A 19,303-nucleotide genomic window follows, 5' to 3' on the forward strand; every position below is an offset into this window, starting at 1 on the left:
AGTGGGCACTGCAGGTCTGGAGGACGCCCACCCGCACTGGGTCACTGCTTCCAGCCCAGCTGAGCCTCAACCATCTTCATGGGCTGCAGGGCCAGGGCCAACCCCTGAAAAACACTATCATCATTCATGGACCAGGAGCTCAGGGGCTGGGCTTAAACCAGTCCAGTTTTTCAAAGAGTCAACTTCCAAATGTGTATAAGAAATGAAACCAAGTACCGATGAACCTGTGCGCAGGGCAGGAATAGGACGCAGGCACGGAGAATCGGCTTGTGGGCACAGTGGGGAAGGAGAGGGTGGGACGGACTGAGACAGCTGCCCTGAAACATACATCACCACGTGTGAAAGAGGTAACTGATGGGAAGCTGTGTATAACACAGGGAGCTCAAGCCGGTGCTCCGTGACAACCTCGAGGGTGGGATGGGCTGGCGCTGGGGGGAAGGAGCAGGAAGGAGGGGATATATGTAGACTTGTGGCTGATTCACCTTGTCGTGCGGCAGAAACCAACACAATATTGTGAAGCAATTATCCTCCAATTAAAAATAAACTAAAAAAAAAAAAAAAGAAAGAAAAGAAATAAAGCCTCTACAGAGAAAATTCATTAAATGAAGAAAAAAAAGAAAGAAAATGAAATCTGCTCTAGTCCCTTTATTTGGAAGCCCAGCGCTGCCGGCCACATGGGCCTCCCATCTCTCCCTCCCGCTCTGAGAAGGGCTGTCAGTCAAGCGGCCCCTGGAATGGCATCTCCTGGCCCTTCCTCTCAGCGCTGGGCTGAGGTTCCCACTTCGCTGTGTTGTGTCCACAGTCACTGCTTCTAATGACTGCAAAACGTTATGTGTGAAATCAGTCCATTATGTCGGGCATTACCGTGCAGGATTTTAAACGTCACTGCTCAGAGGAAATGACTTAGAGCCTTTCGTTAATTTACTCCATACATTGTGTGGCTAATGGATGACCGTCTAGCCACCGTCCCTCCTTCACCCCCACTAGCCTCCAGCAGCACGAAACGGGCTTCTCTCCCCGGGCCCCCCGGTAAAGACCTTGAAGACGGATCCGCACCCATCAGCTCCTGAGCACACGCTGACGGCCGCCCATTTAACCTTGGCCTCACGGAGCAAGCCCCGATCCTGGGCCGATGGTCCCTGTGTGGAGCCGCCCTGCATCCATCTTAGGCTGCGCAGAAGTGTCTTGCTCAGCCAGTAAGCACAGAGCTGGGATTCAAACACATCTAGCCCGGGTGCCTGGGGAGCGAGTCTCACTCTTTTCTGCCCGAAGGCCACAGAAACGACCAAGGCTTGACCCTGGGGCAAGCAGGAAACGGAGACGCGAGGAATCACAAGCGACGCCAGCCACAGCTTATGAGGACTTTTTCTGCAGGAAGAGCTCTGCAGTCGCTAACCCACCCAATCCTCATCACACCACTTGGGGCACTGTTATTAACAGATGAGGAAGCAGGCTCAGAGAGGCTGAGTAACTTGGGCAGAGTCACCCAAACTTTGAGGGGCAGGGGCAGGATTTGAGCACAGGCTGGGAGCTTCCTTGGAGGCTCAGATGGTAAAGAATCTGTCTGCAATGCAGGACACGACTGAACGACTAACACTGTGTCTGGCTCCAGAGTTCAAAGTCAATCACTTTGCTGCTGTGAGTTCCCAAGACGCCAAGTTCAGTCCAACTCTCTATCCCTACCATGGCCTGCATAGGGCCTTCCCGTAGGAGGTGCTGGGTCAATATTTGTCAATGGAGGACTGTTTGCCTGATAGCGCGCTGGCAGATAATTCGGGAGAAGGCAGGCTGGCGGAGACAAGGGTGGGTGTCAGACACCGACCAGCATGGGACGCTGAGTCCATGGCAGTCTGGCCAGAGTTCTCATTGGATGTTATGGCACCGGGCGCCCCTTCCCAGACAGAGTAAGATCCCCAACGTTTGTAGGAGGGCCTGGAAGGACTCTTGGAAGGCACGCTTATCAAATCTGCGTGCGATACTGAGCCTACGGCTGGGAGGTGGCCTGGGAGACCAGAGAATGAGTATTCACAGTGATCACACTGGGTTAGAATCGAGGGCAAACTTAGCATGAAATTTGAGGGTGACAAAATCCAGCCTGAAGAGTATCATGAACAGAAACTGGTGACCAGCTAGAGAAACACCGTGGAGGTAGAAATGATGCACTTATGGAACACATGTGGGGATGCGCCAGGAAAGAGGCTTCATGTAAATTGACTGTGACGGTGAACTCAGCACCAGGTCATGACCTTGATCTTCGGCATCTTCGTCTCTAAAAGAGGGACAATAATGACCCCTGTGCCCCAGATAGTTTTTAAGTTTACTTTTTTCCATAAACTTTTTTTTCTAATTATTATATATGTAATCAAAATGGCAGATTGCAAAATCCTTATTGCAAAATTCAGACTTAAATTGAAGAAAGTAGGGAAAACCACTAGGCCATTCAGGTATAACTGAAATCAAATCCCTAACGATTACACAGTAGAAGTGACAAATAGATTCAAGGGATCAGATCTGATAGAGTGCCTGAAGAACGATGGACAGAGGTTCATAACATTGTAGAGGAGGTGGTGATCAAAACCATTCCCCCCCAAAAAAATATGCAAAAAGCAAAATGGTTGTCTGAGGAGGTCTTACAAATAGCTGAGAAATAACAGAAGCAAAAGGCAAAGGGGAAAAGGAAAGATATACCTATCTGAATGCAGAGTTCCAAAGAATAGCAAGGAGAGATAAGAAAGCCTTCCTAAGTGAATGATGCAAAGAAATAGAGGAAAACAATAGAATGGGAAAGTCTAGAGATCTCTTCAAGAAAATCAGAGATTTCAAGGGAACATTTAATGCAAAGATGGGCTCAATAAAGGAAAGAAACAGTATGGATCTAACAGAAGCAGAAGATATTAAGAAGTGGCAAGAATACACAGAAGAACTAAACAAAAAACATCTTAATGACCCAGATAACCCTGATGCTGTAATCACTCACCTAGAGCCAGACATCCTAGAGTGTGAAGTCAGGTGGGCATTAGGAAGCATCATTACAAACAAAGCTAGTGGTGGTGATAGAATTCCAGCTGAGCTATTTCAAACCCTAAAAGATGGTGCTGTTAAAGTGCTGCACTCAATATGCCAGCAAATTTGGAGAACTCAGCAGTGGCCACAAAACTGGAAAAGATCAGTTTTCATTCCAATCCCAAAGATTGGGCAATGCCAAAGAATGTTGAAACTACCACACAATTGCACTCATTTCACATGCTAGCAAAGTAAAGTTCAAAGTCCTCCAAGCTAGACTTCAAAAGTATGTGAACCAAGAACTTCCAGATGTTCAAGCTGGATTTAGAAAAGGCAGAGGAACCAGAGATGATATTGCCAACATCCATTGGGTCATAGAAAAAGCAAGAGAGTTCCAGAAAAACATGTACTTCTGCTTCATTGACTACTCTAAAGCCTTTGATGGTGTGGATCATAACAAACTGTGGAAAATTCTTGAAGAAATGGGAATATCAGACTACCTTACCTGCCTCCTGAGAAACCTGTATGCAGGTTAAGAAGCAACAGTTAGAACTGGACATGGAACAATGGACTGATTCCAAATAGGGAAAGGAGTACATCAAGGCTGTATATTGTCACCCTGCTTATTTAACTTACATGCAGAGTACATCATGTGAAATGCTGGGCTGGATGAAGCATGAGCTGGAATCAAGATTGCTGGAGAAATATCAATAACCTCAGATATGCAGATGATACCACCCTTGTGGAAGAAAGTGAAGAGGAACTAAAGAGCCTCTTGATGAAGGAGAAAGAGGAGAGTGAAAAAACTGACTTAAACTCAACACTCAAAAAATGAAGAGCATGGCATCTGGTCCCATCACTTCATGGCAAATAGAGAAACAGTAGAGACAGTGAGAGACTATTTTCTTGGGCTCCAAAATCACTGCAGATGGTGACTGTAGTCATGAAATTAAAAGATGCTTGCTCCTTGGAAGAAAAGCTATGACCAACCTAGACAGCATATTAAAAAGCAGAGACATTACTTTGCCAACAATGCTCTGTGTAGTCAAAGCTATGGTTTTTCCAGTAGTCACATATGGATGTGAGAATTGAACCATAAAGAAAGTTGAGCACAAAAAAATTGATGCTTTTAAACTGTGGTGTCGGAGAATCTCTTGAGAATCCCTTGCACTGCAAGGAGATCAAAACAGTCAATTCCAAAGGAAATCAATGCTGAATATTCATTGGAAGGACTGATACTGAAGCTGAAGCTCCAATATTTTGGCCACTTCATGTGAAGAGCCGACTCATTAGACAAGACCCTGGTGCTGGGAAAGATTGAAGGCAGGAAGAGAAGGGGATGATGGAGGATGAGATTGTTGGATGGCATCACTGACACAATGGACATGAGTTAGAGCAAGCTCTGGGAGATGATGAAGGACAGGGAAGCCTGGAGTGCTGCAGTCCATGGGGTCGCAAAGGGTCGGGTGCAACTGAACGCCTGAACAACAGCAATGAACTTTTAACTGACATTGACCACTGCACACAGAAAAGTGTACAGATTGTGAAAACACAGCTTGACACTGTGAAAACACACCCTTGTAACCAGTATCTGACCCCCGATCAAGAGACAGAGCGTTGCAGCCCCTGAATGCCCCTGGCACCCCGTCCAGTCACCACCCCCCAGAGGCAAACGCAGTCAGACTTCTCACTCTAGATGAGCTTGGCTTGTTTTAGACACTGAGTGGAAATGCAAGTACTGGCAAAGCTCTGGAGCCGCTGGAACTCACGCCTGGTGCTGGTAGAGTGAGGCCTGTTGGAGGCATTATGAAGGACTGAGATTATCTGCTCAAGCTGAATTCACTCCTGGGTATGTATGCATGATGTATGCACATGTATGTAAGTAGGGGTGTGTGTGTGTGTGTGTGTGTGAAGAGAGACATAAATACACGTATTCACTGTAAGACAAGAATGTTCACAGCAGCACCCTTATTTTATTTATTTTTTAATTTTCTTTTTAAGATTTTATTTATTTTTGACAGCACTGGGTCTTCTTGCAGGGCCCGGGGGTCTTCTCTAATTGCAGAGCACAGGCTCCAGCACACATAGCCGCGGCCCACAGGCTTGGTTCTCTGCAGCCTGCAGGATCTTAGTTCCCCGACCGGGAGTTGAATCTGAGTCCCCTGCCCTGGAAGGCAGATTCTTAACCACTGGGCCACCAGGGACGTCCCGGCAGCACTTTTATGATGACTTCAAACTGGAAGCTGCCCAGATGTCCATCCACAATATAACTGACCCGCAGTCAGTACTTTCGTGCAACAGACTGCTATTCAACCATAAAAAGGAAGGAAAGGTGGACGCCCGGATGGGTCTCAGAGGCTGAAGGAGGCAGACCCCAGGCACACCCACAGCCGGGCTCCCCGTGTTGTTCTGGGAAAGCACCAAAGCCAAGGCCACGCCCTACCCCCCACCCCAGGGATGTGCTGGGAGCAGTGCCCGTGGCCACCGAGGGCCCAGGGGGTGGAGCGGGTGTCCTCCAGACGACCCTCAGGCTGGGGTTTCTCTCCTGATCCTCCACCAAGCTGCACAGATGTTTCAACTGATTTTAGCATTTACTAAGCGCTTCCCTGATAGCTCAGTTGGTCAAGAATCCACCTGCGATGCAGGAGAAAGTGAAAGTGAAGCCGCTCAGTCGTGTCTGATTCTTTGTGACCCCGTGAACTATAGCCTACCAGGCTCCTCCCTCCATGGGATTTTCCAGGCAAGAATACTGGAGTGGGTTGCCATTTCCTTCTCCAGGGGATCTTCCCAACCCAGGGATCGAACCTGGGTCTCCTGCATTGCAGGCAGATACTTTAACCTCTGAGCCACCAGGGAAGCCCTGCAGGGAAGCGATGCAGGAGACCCTGGTTCAATTCCTGGGTTGGGAAGATCCCCTGGAGAAGGAAAAGGCTACCCACTCCAGTATTCTTGGGCTTTCCTTGTGTCTCAGCTGGTAAAGAATCCCCTTGCAATGTGGGAGATGTGGGTTCAATCCCTGGGTTGGGAAGATCCCCTGGACAAGGGAAAGGCTACCCACTCGAGTATTCTGGCCTGGAGAATTTCATGGGCTGCATAGTTCACAGGGTCACAAAGAGTTGGACACGACTGAGCTACTTGCACTTTCACTTTCATTCACATTTCTTGGGCTTCCCTGGTGGTCCTAGTGGCAAAGAGCCCACCTGTCAATGCAGGACAGGAAGGAGATGTGGGTTCAATCCCTGGGTCGGGAAGATTCCCTAGAGGAGGGCATGGCAACCCACTCCAGTATTCTTGCCTGGAGAATCCCAGAGGAGCCTGGTGGGCTGCAGTCCATGGGGTCGCAGAGCTGGACATGACTGAAGCGGCTTAGCGTGCTCACACGCGTTCACCTTGCTTAGCCCCCGGGGGCTTCAGCAGAGCTGTACATCACACATAAGCGTGGAGAGCGATGTGAGGGCCGCTTAGAGCAGTGGGGGACACCGAGGACCCGAGACATCGCTGCCCGCCCTTCACACAAATCCGCCGGGTGGGGAGGGGCCGGGCGAGGGAGGCTTTGGCTCCGGGAGGCTACTGACCCTGGAGGCTCTCCCTGGAGGGCAGGGCTACCCCGTGCATCGTGCCAACATCGCGGGTCAACTGAGGGCCTTAGACGCTTCCTCCAGGAGGAGACGGCCGGCAGCTGGGCAAGGAGAGCCCAGGGGTTAGTCAGGGTTCTCTAGAGGAATCAACAGGGTTATAGAGAGGGAAATAGGAGATTTCTAACAGGGATGGGCTCAGCTGGTTACGGAGTCGAGGAATCCCGTGATCTGCCATCTGTGAGGTTCAGAAGCAGGAGAGTTGGGCCCGTCATTCAGTCCCGGCCTGAAGGCCTGAGACCTGTCTGTCCCAGGAGATGTGAGTCCCAGCCCGAGTCAAGAGCTCCGATGTCCACGGGCAGAGAAGCTGGGTGTCCCAGGTCAAGAGGAGAGAGTGAATGGTCCTTCCTCCACTTTTTGTTCTATTCAGGCCCCCCGTGAACTGGGAGGTGCCCACCTGCACTAGGCAAGGCCAACTTGTATTATTTTATTGAAGCATGGTTCATTTATACTGTTGTGTTCGTCTCAGTAGTATAGCAAAGTAGTTCAGTTATACACACATGTATATGTGTGTCTCATCTTTTTGAGATTCTTTTTCATTATGGGTTATTACAAGGTATTTATTATAGTTCCCTGTGCTAGAGGTAGGCCCTTGTTTTGTTTGTTTTTTATATTTTTTATTTTATCTTAGTTGCAGCACCAAAGATTTTCCTTTCGGCTTTCAGGCTCTTTAGTTGTAACATGTGGGATCTGGTTCCCTGACCGGGGGTCTAGCTGGGGCGTCCTGCATTAGGAGCACAGAGTCTTAACCACTGGTCCACCAGGAAAGTCCTGGTCTGTGTTGTTTATCAGTTTCACATACAATAGTGTGTATATGTCCAGCCCAAACTCCTAACCTATCCCTCCTAAGGCCAGTTTCTTTACTCAAATGCTGTTCTGGAAATACCCTCACAGACACACTCAGAAATACTTTTTCCAGTGATCTGGGCACCCTTAGTTCCATCAAGCTGACACAGAAATTGAACCATCATACCCACTGAGGTGTGGAGAAAGGAGAGTAAAGAGCGATCCTCTAATAGTCCCCTTATGAACCTTGGGGCACACGTGTCTTTTTCAATTATGGTTTTCTCAGGGTATATGCCAGTATGGGGACTCCTGGGCCTGTGAATTTGATTCCTCTAAGATCTTCCTATGGGTGGAATCACATAGTGTTTGTCTTTCTGTGCCTGTCACTTGGCATAATGTCCGTAAGTTTCATCTGTATTGTAGCATGTATCAGAATTTCCTGCCTTTTAAAGGCTGAGTAATATTCCATTTCATGCTGTACCATATTTTGTTTATCCATTCATCTGTCAACAGACACCTGGGTTGTTTCCAGCCTTTGGCTATTGTGAATGGTGCTGCTATGAACAAGGTCATACAATGTCGATCTGTTCAACTACTTGCTTTCAACTGTTTTGAGTTTATAGCCACAAGTGAAATTGCTGGTTCATATGGTCATTCTATGCTTAATTTTTTTGAGGAACTCAATCGATGTTTTTTTTTTTTTAATCACACATAGATTTACTACAAATTTTAGGGACGCTTATCAAGAGCAGGATAAGCCAGTCATTACGTTCAAACAATATTTAATGTTTGGCCATCCTTTTAGACTTAAAAACCAGGCTTGACCTCTTCACCATTGAAATTCTATTGGACAGTGTTCAATATCCACCCAAATCAACATCAATAATTTGTTCCACTTGGCAAGGAAAAATGTTTAAAATTTAATGAAGCCAGCAGATATCCACAACCCCGTGTTGCCAGGCAGCAAACATGCTAACAAATGGCCAGGGCTCTCCTTATAAAAAGGAGAGGGGACCAGTGTTTGCTTGGAGACAGCAGGGCTATCAGTAACAGAGTGAGGCTGGCTTTTGAGTTTCTATAGGAAGCAACGTGCAATCCATCATTCTGGAGTGTTTACTTTGAAAATACGGCCTGTCCACTGGGAGTCACGGTTTTCCAAAGGCCCTTTTGCTGGTTCTGCTGATTCATATTCCCATAATTCCTTTACCGAATAATATTTTCCCATCACCATGGCGACTGTGTGAGAAGAAGGCATAAAGAGAAACTTCAGGACTTCTAATGTCACAGAACAGAGATTAGACTTCTGCTGGAGAGTGGGCTTCAAGTTTATATTTTAAAGACAAGAGTTAGAGGTCCCATGAGGCAGTTTAGTCAAGAGAGAGTGGGGATCAGGGACTGAGAACAGCTGGGTCACTGGTCTTGGTTCTGGTACTTTCCAGCTGGTTCTGGCACTTTCTAGCCATTGACCTTGGGCGATACTCTTCACTTGGTTCCTCTCCCCGCAAAATGAAATGGTGAGGGGGAATTAAGATTCTCAGAAGAACTGATCAACAAAATCCAAGGCATTAATGGGGCTTCCCAAGTGGAGCTAGTGGTAAAGAAGCTGCCTGCAATGCGGGAGACCTGGGTTCAATCCCTGGGTAGGAAAGATCCCCTGGAGGAGGACATAGCAACCCACTCCAGTATTCCTGCCTGGAGAATCCCCATGGACAGAGGAGCCTGGCCGGCTGCAGTCCATAGGGTAGCAAAGAGTCTGACATGACCAAAGCGACTTTATCATCAGGACACAAATTGTAAAACCTTATTAAAAAAAAAAAAAACACGACCCAAAACAAATACAAAATCTCAAGTTTAGTCCACATCAAGGTACCATGGCAGGTGGTTAGATCTTGTGTTAATGTGGATGACATTTTGTACAGTCTCCCCAACCACCCCCCCCCCCCCACACACACACGCACGCAGACACATACACATACCTATGACCTCCTAGAGAGAGGAACTTTTTATCCTGGACTCTGTAGTTTTCAGTGCACATGACTTCACTTTGTGTAGGCCTCAAGAAATGCTTGAGTTGAATTCAAATTTGGATCCAGCAAATGCTTGCCAAGTTCACAGCACCGGGGTGTGGGGGCACAGAGGTGATTCGGCGGCGGGGAGTGGGGGGCGCTGAGTCACCCTGATTCTCAGACCAGCCTGTGATTTCACAGCACCTTCTTTGGGGGTGGGGAAAGGGGAGAATGTGTGCATTGGACATAAGAGTCAGTTATTTCAGAAACAGAAAAAACAAAAATGTGTCTTAGAGTTGAGGAATTATGCTCGTTACAATGGCACGTGTGAAGTGAACTTCTCAGGAGGATGTACTGTTGGCAGAGGGGACCCAGAGAAGGGAAGGATTTGCTCTGTGTGCAGAGGTGGGGGCTCAGAGTGTCTCACGGAGCAGCCCTGTGAGCCGGGGGCATTGAGTCTGAGCTGGGAGGGTGAAGGGCTACGGAGCTGACTGAACTTCCCCAGAGGAGGGGATTTCAGAAGAAAGCTGGGGGCAAAGGCAGAGAGGCAGAGAACAGCCTGGTGCAGCCTCAGGAACTCTCCACATGGCTGGAGCATAGAAGAGGGAGGAGGTGGGGAGAAGGCGGACGGGCCCCACCCGGGAATGACCACATACACCGCAGCACTCAGTTCGCGGGCACAAAGGGGGGCCCTGCTCAGCTGCACCAGAACTGCTGGTCAAGGAGGGAAGACTTAGAAAATCCTCTGGGCAGATCCGTCAGTGCAGGGGTGTCTTTATTATCGTCAGTTCGGGCTTCCAGGGTGATCCAAATCGGCCTTGGTTAGTGGTTCAGATGTGGATTCAAGAGAGCCAGGAGCCAGGAACCGCAGAGCCCTCCAGCGACAAGGGGAACTCACTTTGTCGTTGTTCAGTCAGAGTCGTGTCTGACTGCGACCCCACGGACGGCAGCACGCCAGGCTTCCCTGTCCTTCACTGTCTCCTGGAGCTTGCTCAAACTCATGTCCATTGAGTCGGTGATGCCATCCAACCATCTCATCCTCTGTCGTCCCCTTCTCCTCCCGCCTTCAACCTTTCCCAGCATCAGGGTCTTTTCCAATGAGTCAGCTCTTCGCATCAGGTGGCCAGAAGTATCGGAGGTGGAGCTTCAGCTTCAGCATCAGTCCTTCCAATGAATATTCAGGGTTGATTTTCTTTAGGATGGACTGGAAAGGGACCCTTTGGTCCTCCTTTCTCAGCCAGCCTCTGGACCTCCGTTTGCCCGCTGTTAATACTTGCCTGAGAAGCAGGAAAGGGAGCAGCATTAATCGTCTCTTCTGGCGAGTCAGGCCAGCAGGGATTTTGCTGGGCACTTGGGGAACTGGAGGGTGTCAGCATGCAGGCAGCAAGGCCTGCTCTGCAGATGGCAGCCTGGTCACCTCGGGGGACACTTGACCAAGGCTGAGGTCTTCCTGCAGGCAGAGCTATCCTCGGGATGCCAAGAAAAGCACTTACCCAAAGGGCATAACCCAGGCCCCAGGGTTCCTGTGGTGGGCACCGGCAGGAGGCGGCCCCTGTGGAAGTCAGAGCTGGGAGTTCCACAGAGTCACCCTCAGTAGGCACTGCTGGCCTTGAACTTCAATAACCTTGGCCTCCCTGGCAGTGGGCAAGGACACAAGTGCCTTCTCATCTGTGGGAGTCCCTCTCTCCCCTAGACATACATCTCATGCAGACAGTCCCAGCTTCCTTAGTCTATGCGGTCCATCTGATTTCACTCATTTTGGGGGCCTCCCAGATACTGAAAGGGAGGCTAACCGTTTACAGGTCCACATCCCCATCCTTTAAGACGTCAGTCTGGACCAGGGAATATGTACGTCAGCATTTGGACAGGTGTCTGATATCCTCAAGACGTCCCTGCCCTTAAAGCTCAGCTTTTCGCAGGGTGTTACGTTGGGGACCCTCAGCTTAAGTGTAGGGAAGCTTCCTCCCAGGCTGCATCTCCTACATGCAGCCAGCCAAGGAGGGGGAGATGAGAGAGATCCCCAAGTCCTCTTTACTTTGTTACCGCTTCGCTTTCTCCCTCTACTTGGGAATGGAAACGGGGGCTTAGTTTGATGTAGCCCCTGTAGATGCCTCCAGCCCCATTTCCCACCAGTCCCTCCTGTCTCCTCCAAGTCTCAGGCACCTGATATCCATAAATATCACATACAAGCTTTCCCTCCTCCTCACCTCTCTTGTCCTCCCTGTTTCAATGGCACCTAAACTTCCCTGTACATTCTTCTCCACTTTCCTCAAAAGTAAAGGAATTACCTTCTCTGTCCTCCTATGGTCATTTTGTAGGAATCAGGGCTGGTTCAAATTCCAGCTCTGACACTAACCCAGTAATTTTACCTCCGTGGACCTCAGTTTCCCCATCTGTAAAATGGGATGATAACAAACCTGGCCAAGTAACAAGAATTACATAACTGTGTAGTATGCTGAGCACAGGGCCTGGCACATAGTGGATATTCAGCAAACATTAATTCTCCCCCTTTCCTAGTCTTCCTCATAGCAATTTCCATTGTTATTATCATGATCTGTGTATGTTTCATCTACTAGATGTTGAATTTTAAGGGTCTATGATTCAGACAATAATAACCGTGTATGTGCCAAATAGTTGTTGTTATTCAATCAGTAAGTCATGTCTGACCCTTTTCGACCCCACGGACTGCAGCACGCCAGGCTTCCCTGTCCTTCACTATATTCCCAAGTTTGCTCAAACTCATGTCCATTGAGTCAATGACGCCATCCAACCATCTCATCCTCTATCACCTTCTTCTCCTTCTACCCTCAATCTTTCCCAGCATCAGGGTCTTTTCCAGTGAGTCAGCTCTTCACATCAGAAGGTCAAAGTATTGGAGCTTCAGCTTCAGCATCAGTCCTTCCAGTGAATATTCAGGGTTGATTTCCTTGAGGATTGACTGGTTTGATATCTTTGCTGTCCAAGGGATTCTCAAGAGTTCTCCAGCCCCACGGTTCGAAAGCATCAACTCTTTGGCACTCAGCCTTCTTTATGGTCCAACTCTCACACCCATACATGACTACCGGATAAACCATGGCTTTGACTATACAGACCTTTGTTGGCAAAGTCACGTCTCTGCTTTTTTAATACGCTAGGTTTGTCACAGCTTTTCTTCCAAGAAGCAAGCGTCTTTTAATTTCAGGTCTGTAGTCACAGTCTGCAGTGATTTTGGAGCCCAAGAAAATAAAGTCTGTCACTGTTTCCATTGTTTGCCTAACCATTTGCCATGAAGTGATGGGACCGAATGCCATGATCTTCGTTTTTTGAATGTTGAGTTTTAAGCCAGCTTTTTCATCTCCTCTTTCACCTTCATCAAGAGGCCCTTTAGTTCCTCTTTGCTTTCTGCCATAAGGGTAGTATCATCTGCATGTCTGAGGTTATTGATATTTCTCCCGGCAGTCTTGATTCCAGCTTGTGCTTCATCCAGCCCAGCATTTCACATGATGTACTCTGCATATAAGTTAAATAAGCAAAGTGACAATATACCGCCTTGATGTACTCCTTTCCCAATTTGGAGCCAGTCCTTTGTTCCATGTCTGGTTCTAACTATTGCTTCTTGACCTGCATACAGGTTTCTCAGGAGGCAGGCAAGATGGTCTGGTATTCCATCTCTTTAAGAATTTTCCACAGTTTGTTATGATCCACTCAGTCAAAGGCTTTAGAGTAGTCAATGAAGCAGAAGTACATGTTTTTCTGGAATTCCCTTGATTTTTCTATGATCCAGTGGATGTTGGCAATTTGATCTCTGGTTGCTCTGCCTTTTCTAAATCCAGCTTGAACATCTGGAAGTTATTGGTTCACATACTGTTGAAGCCTCACTGGAAGGATTTTGAGCATATATAATTCAGTGGGTTTTTTGTACACTCAGAAAGCTGTGCGATCATCACCAGCATGTAATTCCAAAACCATGATGTTACTCCCAAATAAATCCAATACCCATTAGCATTCAGTCCCCATTTCCCCTTCTCAGCTCCTGACATTGTCTAATCTAATTTCTGTCTTTATAGGTTTTCCTGTTCTGGAAATTTCCTCCTAATGGAATCGTGCGATGTGGTCTATATGAATGACTTCTTTCACTTGATGTTTTCAAGGCTCATCCATGTTGCAGCATGTATCAGCACTTCATTCCTTTTCATGGCTGAATAATATTGCAGTTTGGTTGGACCACATTTTGTTTACTCATCAGTTGATAGACATTTGGATATTTCCTACTTTTGGCTATCATGAATAATGCTACCAAATGGTTCATTTTTATATATTGCACTTCTTGACTGAGAGAAGGTGATAGGGTTAGGGTTTGGATGTCAAATATTTTTTATTAGGAGATGTTGTACCTCGCTATTATCATAGCTGCTTGAAGTTCTTGTCTAATAATCATAGTATCTGGCTCATTTCAGGGTTGGTACCTATTGATAGACTTTTTGTTCTTGAAAATGAGCCTTCACGTGAAGAGTTATTCTGGATTGTGTCATGGACATTGTGAATGTTCTGTTGTGGAAAATGGATTCTGTGATATTGTTTTGAAGAAAGGTGATGTTTTTGTTTCAGTAGGGAATGAATTTGGCCAGGCTCAAACTTTGCATTCTATGACACTTGTAGTGGGGAGGGGGCGCTCAGTTCTCAGTTGAGACTGCTTTTAATCTGCCATGCACACGTGTGGCTTGGGGCTCAGCCAGAGACTTGGGCAGGGGTCTACACACAAACTCTGGGTTCCTTCTTCTCCAGCTCTCTCCATCATGGGGCTCCTGCCAACTCCCCAGTGACTCGGGCTGTCTAAATCTCCTTCTCCCAGTTCCTCTGCCCACGAGGACAGCAGGCCTCCCACTGGAATGCTCACCTTGTGCACCCGCCGCAAATGTGGCGGACACCCTCAGGGCAAAGCCACAAAAATGGGAAGCTTGCCTCTTGTGGGTTGATTCTTCTGAGTTTTGACACTGCTCCAAGACATTTCTGCTTATGTTTACCCTCTAGGGCCCTGTTGTTTTTGTTATATTGTCCATAGTTTGTGGATTTGTACATGTTGTCTGTAGGACGGTTGGTTTGTGAGCAATTTACTTCTCCACACAGAAGCAGAATATACATATATATGTATTTTTAAATATTTGAATATGTATATTTGAAACATAAGTTTCATGAATTAATACTTACCTACTACATTCCTGCAGATGATTTACTCTAATAATTTCTGTCCTATTCCACAGTCTTTCATTTAAAAAAGGCTGCTCTCAGTCCTCCGCTAAATTGATCTCGTGACCCACAAGGCGGTCATGATCCCATTTGACCCCCTCTGCTCTGACGCCTGGCAGACCGGAGCGGGGGCTCTTACTGTAAGGGCTCGCTGAGCAAATAAAACACAAGAGTGTCTCACTCTCCTGCCCAAGGTTTAGAAGCTCTGTGTCCTGAACATACTACGAGCAGGGTGCTCACGATGCTGTCCCCACAGATGAGGGGGTTCACTTGTGTCCCCTCCCCTGCACACCCCTCCAGGGCCATCGTCACCAAAGCCTGCAGTGAGAGTCCTTTAGGACCCAGGATCCTGCTAAACGTGATTCACAGACTTCATACATCTCTGGCCATCTTGCTGAATAAGGAAATTTAAAAATAGTGACCATCTACTCTGGCCATCATAAACTAAAGTTTAGAAAAATATCAGCTGGACAATCACAGAATAAGGCAAAGTCTTGAAATTAAATTCACTTCCTCCTGTGGAAACCTCACTCCATACCTTCCACATCATTCCACGGATAGGTGCTTGAGAGCTCTAGATCTAGCAGGGACCACGGGAGGCCAGTCCTGGAACCCACCTCCCTCCCGTGCCAGCCAGAGAGGATGGGCATTTGCCCAGGGGCCCACACCTGGGCAAGAACAAACGCTTTCCGGTTTGGCATAGGTACTTCTCCACTGAAATTCCGAGTGGCTGTGACTGCAAAGATGCAGGTGCTTGTTCCCAGATTCCTTCTCTGCTCCATAGACTCCCCAGGCCACAGAGCTCATTTCGCTCACCGCAGCCGGTCCCCTGGGGGGACTTCCTCCGCCCTACTTGCCATCACCCAGATGCGCAGAGAACAGAGGGTGGATGGGAAGAAGAACCAGCCGGGCCCCGCACACACCCCGCCCCACTCTCCGGAGCAGTGCAGGAGACCCGAGAGGCATTAGTGCCCGCATAATGGATCCATCCTCCTCTCTTCTTGGAAATCACCAGCCCATCTTCCTTAATGACCACGAGAGGAGTCAGTTGCGAGCCCTGTGCTCATAAGGCTGGGCCGTGACGCCCTGTCTCCACTGGAGGAGGGGCAGCGGCTGCTCACCCTGGGAGGAACTGGCCTGGTGTCTGTCTTCTGCCCAACGGAGGCTGGGTGAGAGCTCCCCCAACTCCGACTCTCAGGCCATTTTGCTGAGGGGCTGGGGCACGGGGCTTCTGAAATGCACCTGGGTTGGGGGGGGAGGCTGTGGAAGAGCCCTCTGCGGGGTTCTGCTGACAGGGTGGGAGGGAGGGAAGCAGAGTTCCAGGCCAAGAGCTGAGGGCCTGGAGAGGAGAGGCTGGGATTCTAGGGGGTCTCAGAGACAGCGTGTGGGGTGGCCTTGGGATGTCTGCATGAACTCACCGGGCCGCTTGCCATGACCTGCTCGGGCATCCTTGGGGCTGGGCAGGGCCCAGCGTCAGCAGGCACACCCTGGATTGGCCTTGGCATTTGTTGGAAGATTCAGATATTTCTGCAGCACTCGGTATTTCTGTAACGTCGTCCCAGCCCTCGTCCTCTGCTTAGGGCGCCCCTTCCTCCTGCCCCCAGCCTCCCCCCCGGCGACCCCTCAGCCTCCCACGTCCAGCAGCAAAGGGGCTCCTGCCCTGCACAGCGGGGGGCCTCCAGGCTCCTGCTCGTGGTCATATATGTGGTGGTGTGTTTTTATTGGGGTATCATTGCTTTACAAAGCTGTGTTAGCTTCTGCCATACCGTGGGGTGTATCAGCTGTATGTATACACGTGTCCCCTCTCTCGGGCCTCCTTCCCAGCACCCTCTTCGTCGCCCCTCTAGGTCATCACAGAGCTCCGAGCTGAGCTTCCTGCACTTTATGACCGCTTTCCCACAACTATCTGCTGGTTGCCGTGTATGTTTAATAACACTTTGGGGTCTGATGCATGACCGAGGCTGGTTTGCAGCCCCGGGCATGTGCCCTGCCTGCTCGTGAGGGTGGCCCAGGGGTGTTGGCCCTGTTCACGGGCGGCCAGCAAGTGGAGGAGTAGGTAGCCATCTGGCTGCACGCATGAGACGCCCCAGGTTGGGGAGAAGCTGAAGGGAAGAAGGATGGGAAGAGGGGGTACATTGCCAACCTCCTCCCACCGAATGGGAAAGAAAGTTGAGAGTGAAAATTTTAATTGCAAAGATCCCACTGACAGCTTGACTTGAAGGGAAAAGATGAGCTAAATTTAACCTAGCCAAAGAGCCAAAAATGCAATTTACTAATTAGCTTAAAATGGAAACTAGTCCAGTGATCCTAAAGAGGTTTTCTGGTTACAAGATACCAAAAAAGAGGTGGTTCTCCACTTCATACTGACACACACTTTGCATTTAATACGTTGGGTAATTAGCAACGCGGTTTGCTGGCCCAGGGCCCGAGACATGGAGGCAGAACACCAGAGCCTTCTTGAAAAGTTACAGGAACCCGTGTTTTCATGTTAAACCTATCTTCTAAATCCAGAGCATCCAGAGGGAGCGAGTCTGTCCTCTGGGAGTGCACAGCCCCCTGGAAAGAGGAGGCAACGTCTGGAGGGGCTAGAGTCCCCCTAGCCAGTTCTAGGTGCCGAGGGGTTTAGAGGAGAGGGCCCCAAAGCAGGTACCAGTTGAGTAAATGGCCTTTGATGAGCCTTGAGAGGTGATGACTTCAACATCGGGAGTGTCTTAGTCCCTTCGGGCCGCCCTAGCAACATGCTGCAGGCTGGGCGGCTTTCCATGTCAAGCATTGCTTTTCTCAGTCCTGGAGGCGGGCAGTCCAAGACCAAGTTTGGTTTCTCAGGGTGGGGGGACCTCTCTTCTGGCCCAGGGGTGTCCGCCCTCCCACTGGATCCTCACGTGGAGGTGAGGTAGAGCTCTGGAGGCTCCTCTTTATTTATCTATTTATTTTAAAGATGTGTTTGAGGTGGACCACTTTTTTAAAGTCTTAATTTGTTACAATACCGTTTCTGTTTTACGTTTTTCGGCTGCAAGCCGAGTGGGATCCTGGCTCCCTGACCAGGGATCAAACCCACCTCCCCTGCATTGGAAGGTGAAGCCCCAACCACCAGGAACACCAGGCAAGTCCCATGAAGGCTTCTCTCTCTAGAAGGACACAGACCCTATCAGAGGAGGGCCTGATGACCCTGTTGAACCTTCATTACCTCTTCACAGGCTCTGTCCCCAAATTAGTCACCTGGGGGGCTTAGAGCTGCGACATAGAAATGCTGGAAGACGCAGTTCAGTCTCTAGCAGGGAGCACAGGGAAGGGACGGAGCAGCTGTGTATCTAGAGAACAGGTCTATTTCACAGGCTAGTAATGTGAGGCCTGGACACGTGTGAGATCCCACACAGGGAAGGCTGGCCTGGCCCCTGGCTCCTCACTCAGCAGGCAGGGGGGAGTCACAGGGGGCCTCTGAGCTGGGCAGTGACAGGATCAGAACTGCACTTCAGTGGGCCAGTCTGACCACCAGGTGGAAAAGATGTCTTCATTACTCTGGGGTGATTTTTGTTCCAATTCGAAAGGCATGCCTAACACACGAGTGGAACTCATTAACCCTCTTCTCTTTCCCACATAATGGCAGTCTTGGGAGAGCAACAGGGACTTTGAATAAAACATTTTGGAGATTCATCCAGGACATTATAAATAGTCATAGCACAAAAGTAACATTTGGGAGAAAGAGCATTTTCAGCAGCAAATTTTCATGGTACGGTTTCTGTGTATATTCTTCCAACTAAAACAGATGGTTTTTCCAAACGATGGCTATCTTTTAAGAATGTTTTACTGCTTCTCTAATTTGGTGCAATAAAATGTCCTACAGGCAAAAATAAAATCTTAGCAGGTAACACAGCTGTTCCTTTATTAAATGTATAGGAGAGGTGCTCCTCTCTGCTCTCCCATCAATGACGCTGAAAGGCAGCAAGCATATCTGTTACAGAGGAGGAGATGAAAAACCCGTGAACTTAATCCATGCAGAATCTCAATGATGTAAAGCTGAACATGTTACCACCCCACTTATGGAGTATGGCTAGTTTTTAATCGCTAAATGACATCATTAAGGATGCACATAATAATGCAATTAAAGCCCACGGCTCAGTGTATGGAATAGAGATGAATTGTCATTTGGTGTCATTAGTAATATTGGTCATAAATGAATTCCCCTCTTGCCAAACAGCAATAACATTGCCCATAAATTCGTTCTCAAATTACCTTTCCTGCTGCCACATCTATTTCCCACCAGACTGGCCAATATATGAAAATATGAGTTCACACATATATTATGCAGGATTTTTTTCCCCTGAAAGATTTAAATAGCAAGCTCCAGCCATACATTCACCCAAGATTTCAAGTGATTTACAAATGTAGAATTTAGAGTTCTTCAGAAACCCATCTTGTATGCAAAACAAACTGAAAAGGCACATAAATCTCTAACCTCCTTGCAATTTTTCTTATAAAAAGAGAAGGGCCTTTAAGGGCAGAAATTGAGACCTCGTCTTTATCTGGCATGGCACCTGACCTCCAGAAGAAGGCCCACAGGAAATTTCTGTAGAGTGAATGAACGAATGAACCAACGAACAAATAAACTAAAGAACAAATCAGCATGAGACAGTTTTACCCTGTTGG

The 19,303-nt window shown here is 48.3% G+C and overlaps 1 protein-coding gene and 1 non-coding gene across 3 annotated transcripts in view; one reads left to right on the plus strand and one right to left on the minus strand.

Moving 5' to 3' along the window:
* EML1 (EMAP like 1) overlaps positions 1 to 19,303 on the plus strand; it is a 194,813-nt gene that overhangs the window by 27,127 nt on the left and 148,383 nt on the right. The gene's annotated exons all lie outside the window — the stretch shown is intronic.
* On the minus strand, positions 5,788 to 5,859 carry TRNAC-GCA (transfer RNA cysteine (anticodon GCA)). Its single transcript has one exon. It is a non-coding gene; the product is annotated as a tRNA-Cys (tRNA).

Source organism: Dama dama, chromosome 13 (genome assembly GCF_033118175.1).
Source record: "Dama dama isolate Ldn47 chromosome 13, ASM3311817v1, whole genome shotgun sequence".
Taxonomy (NCBI): domain Eukaryota; kingdom Metazoa; phylum Chordata; class Mammalia; order Artiodactyla; family Cervidae; genus Dama; species Dama dama.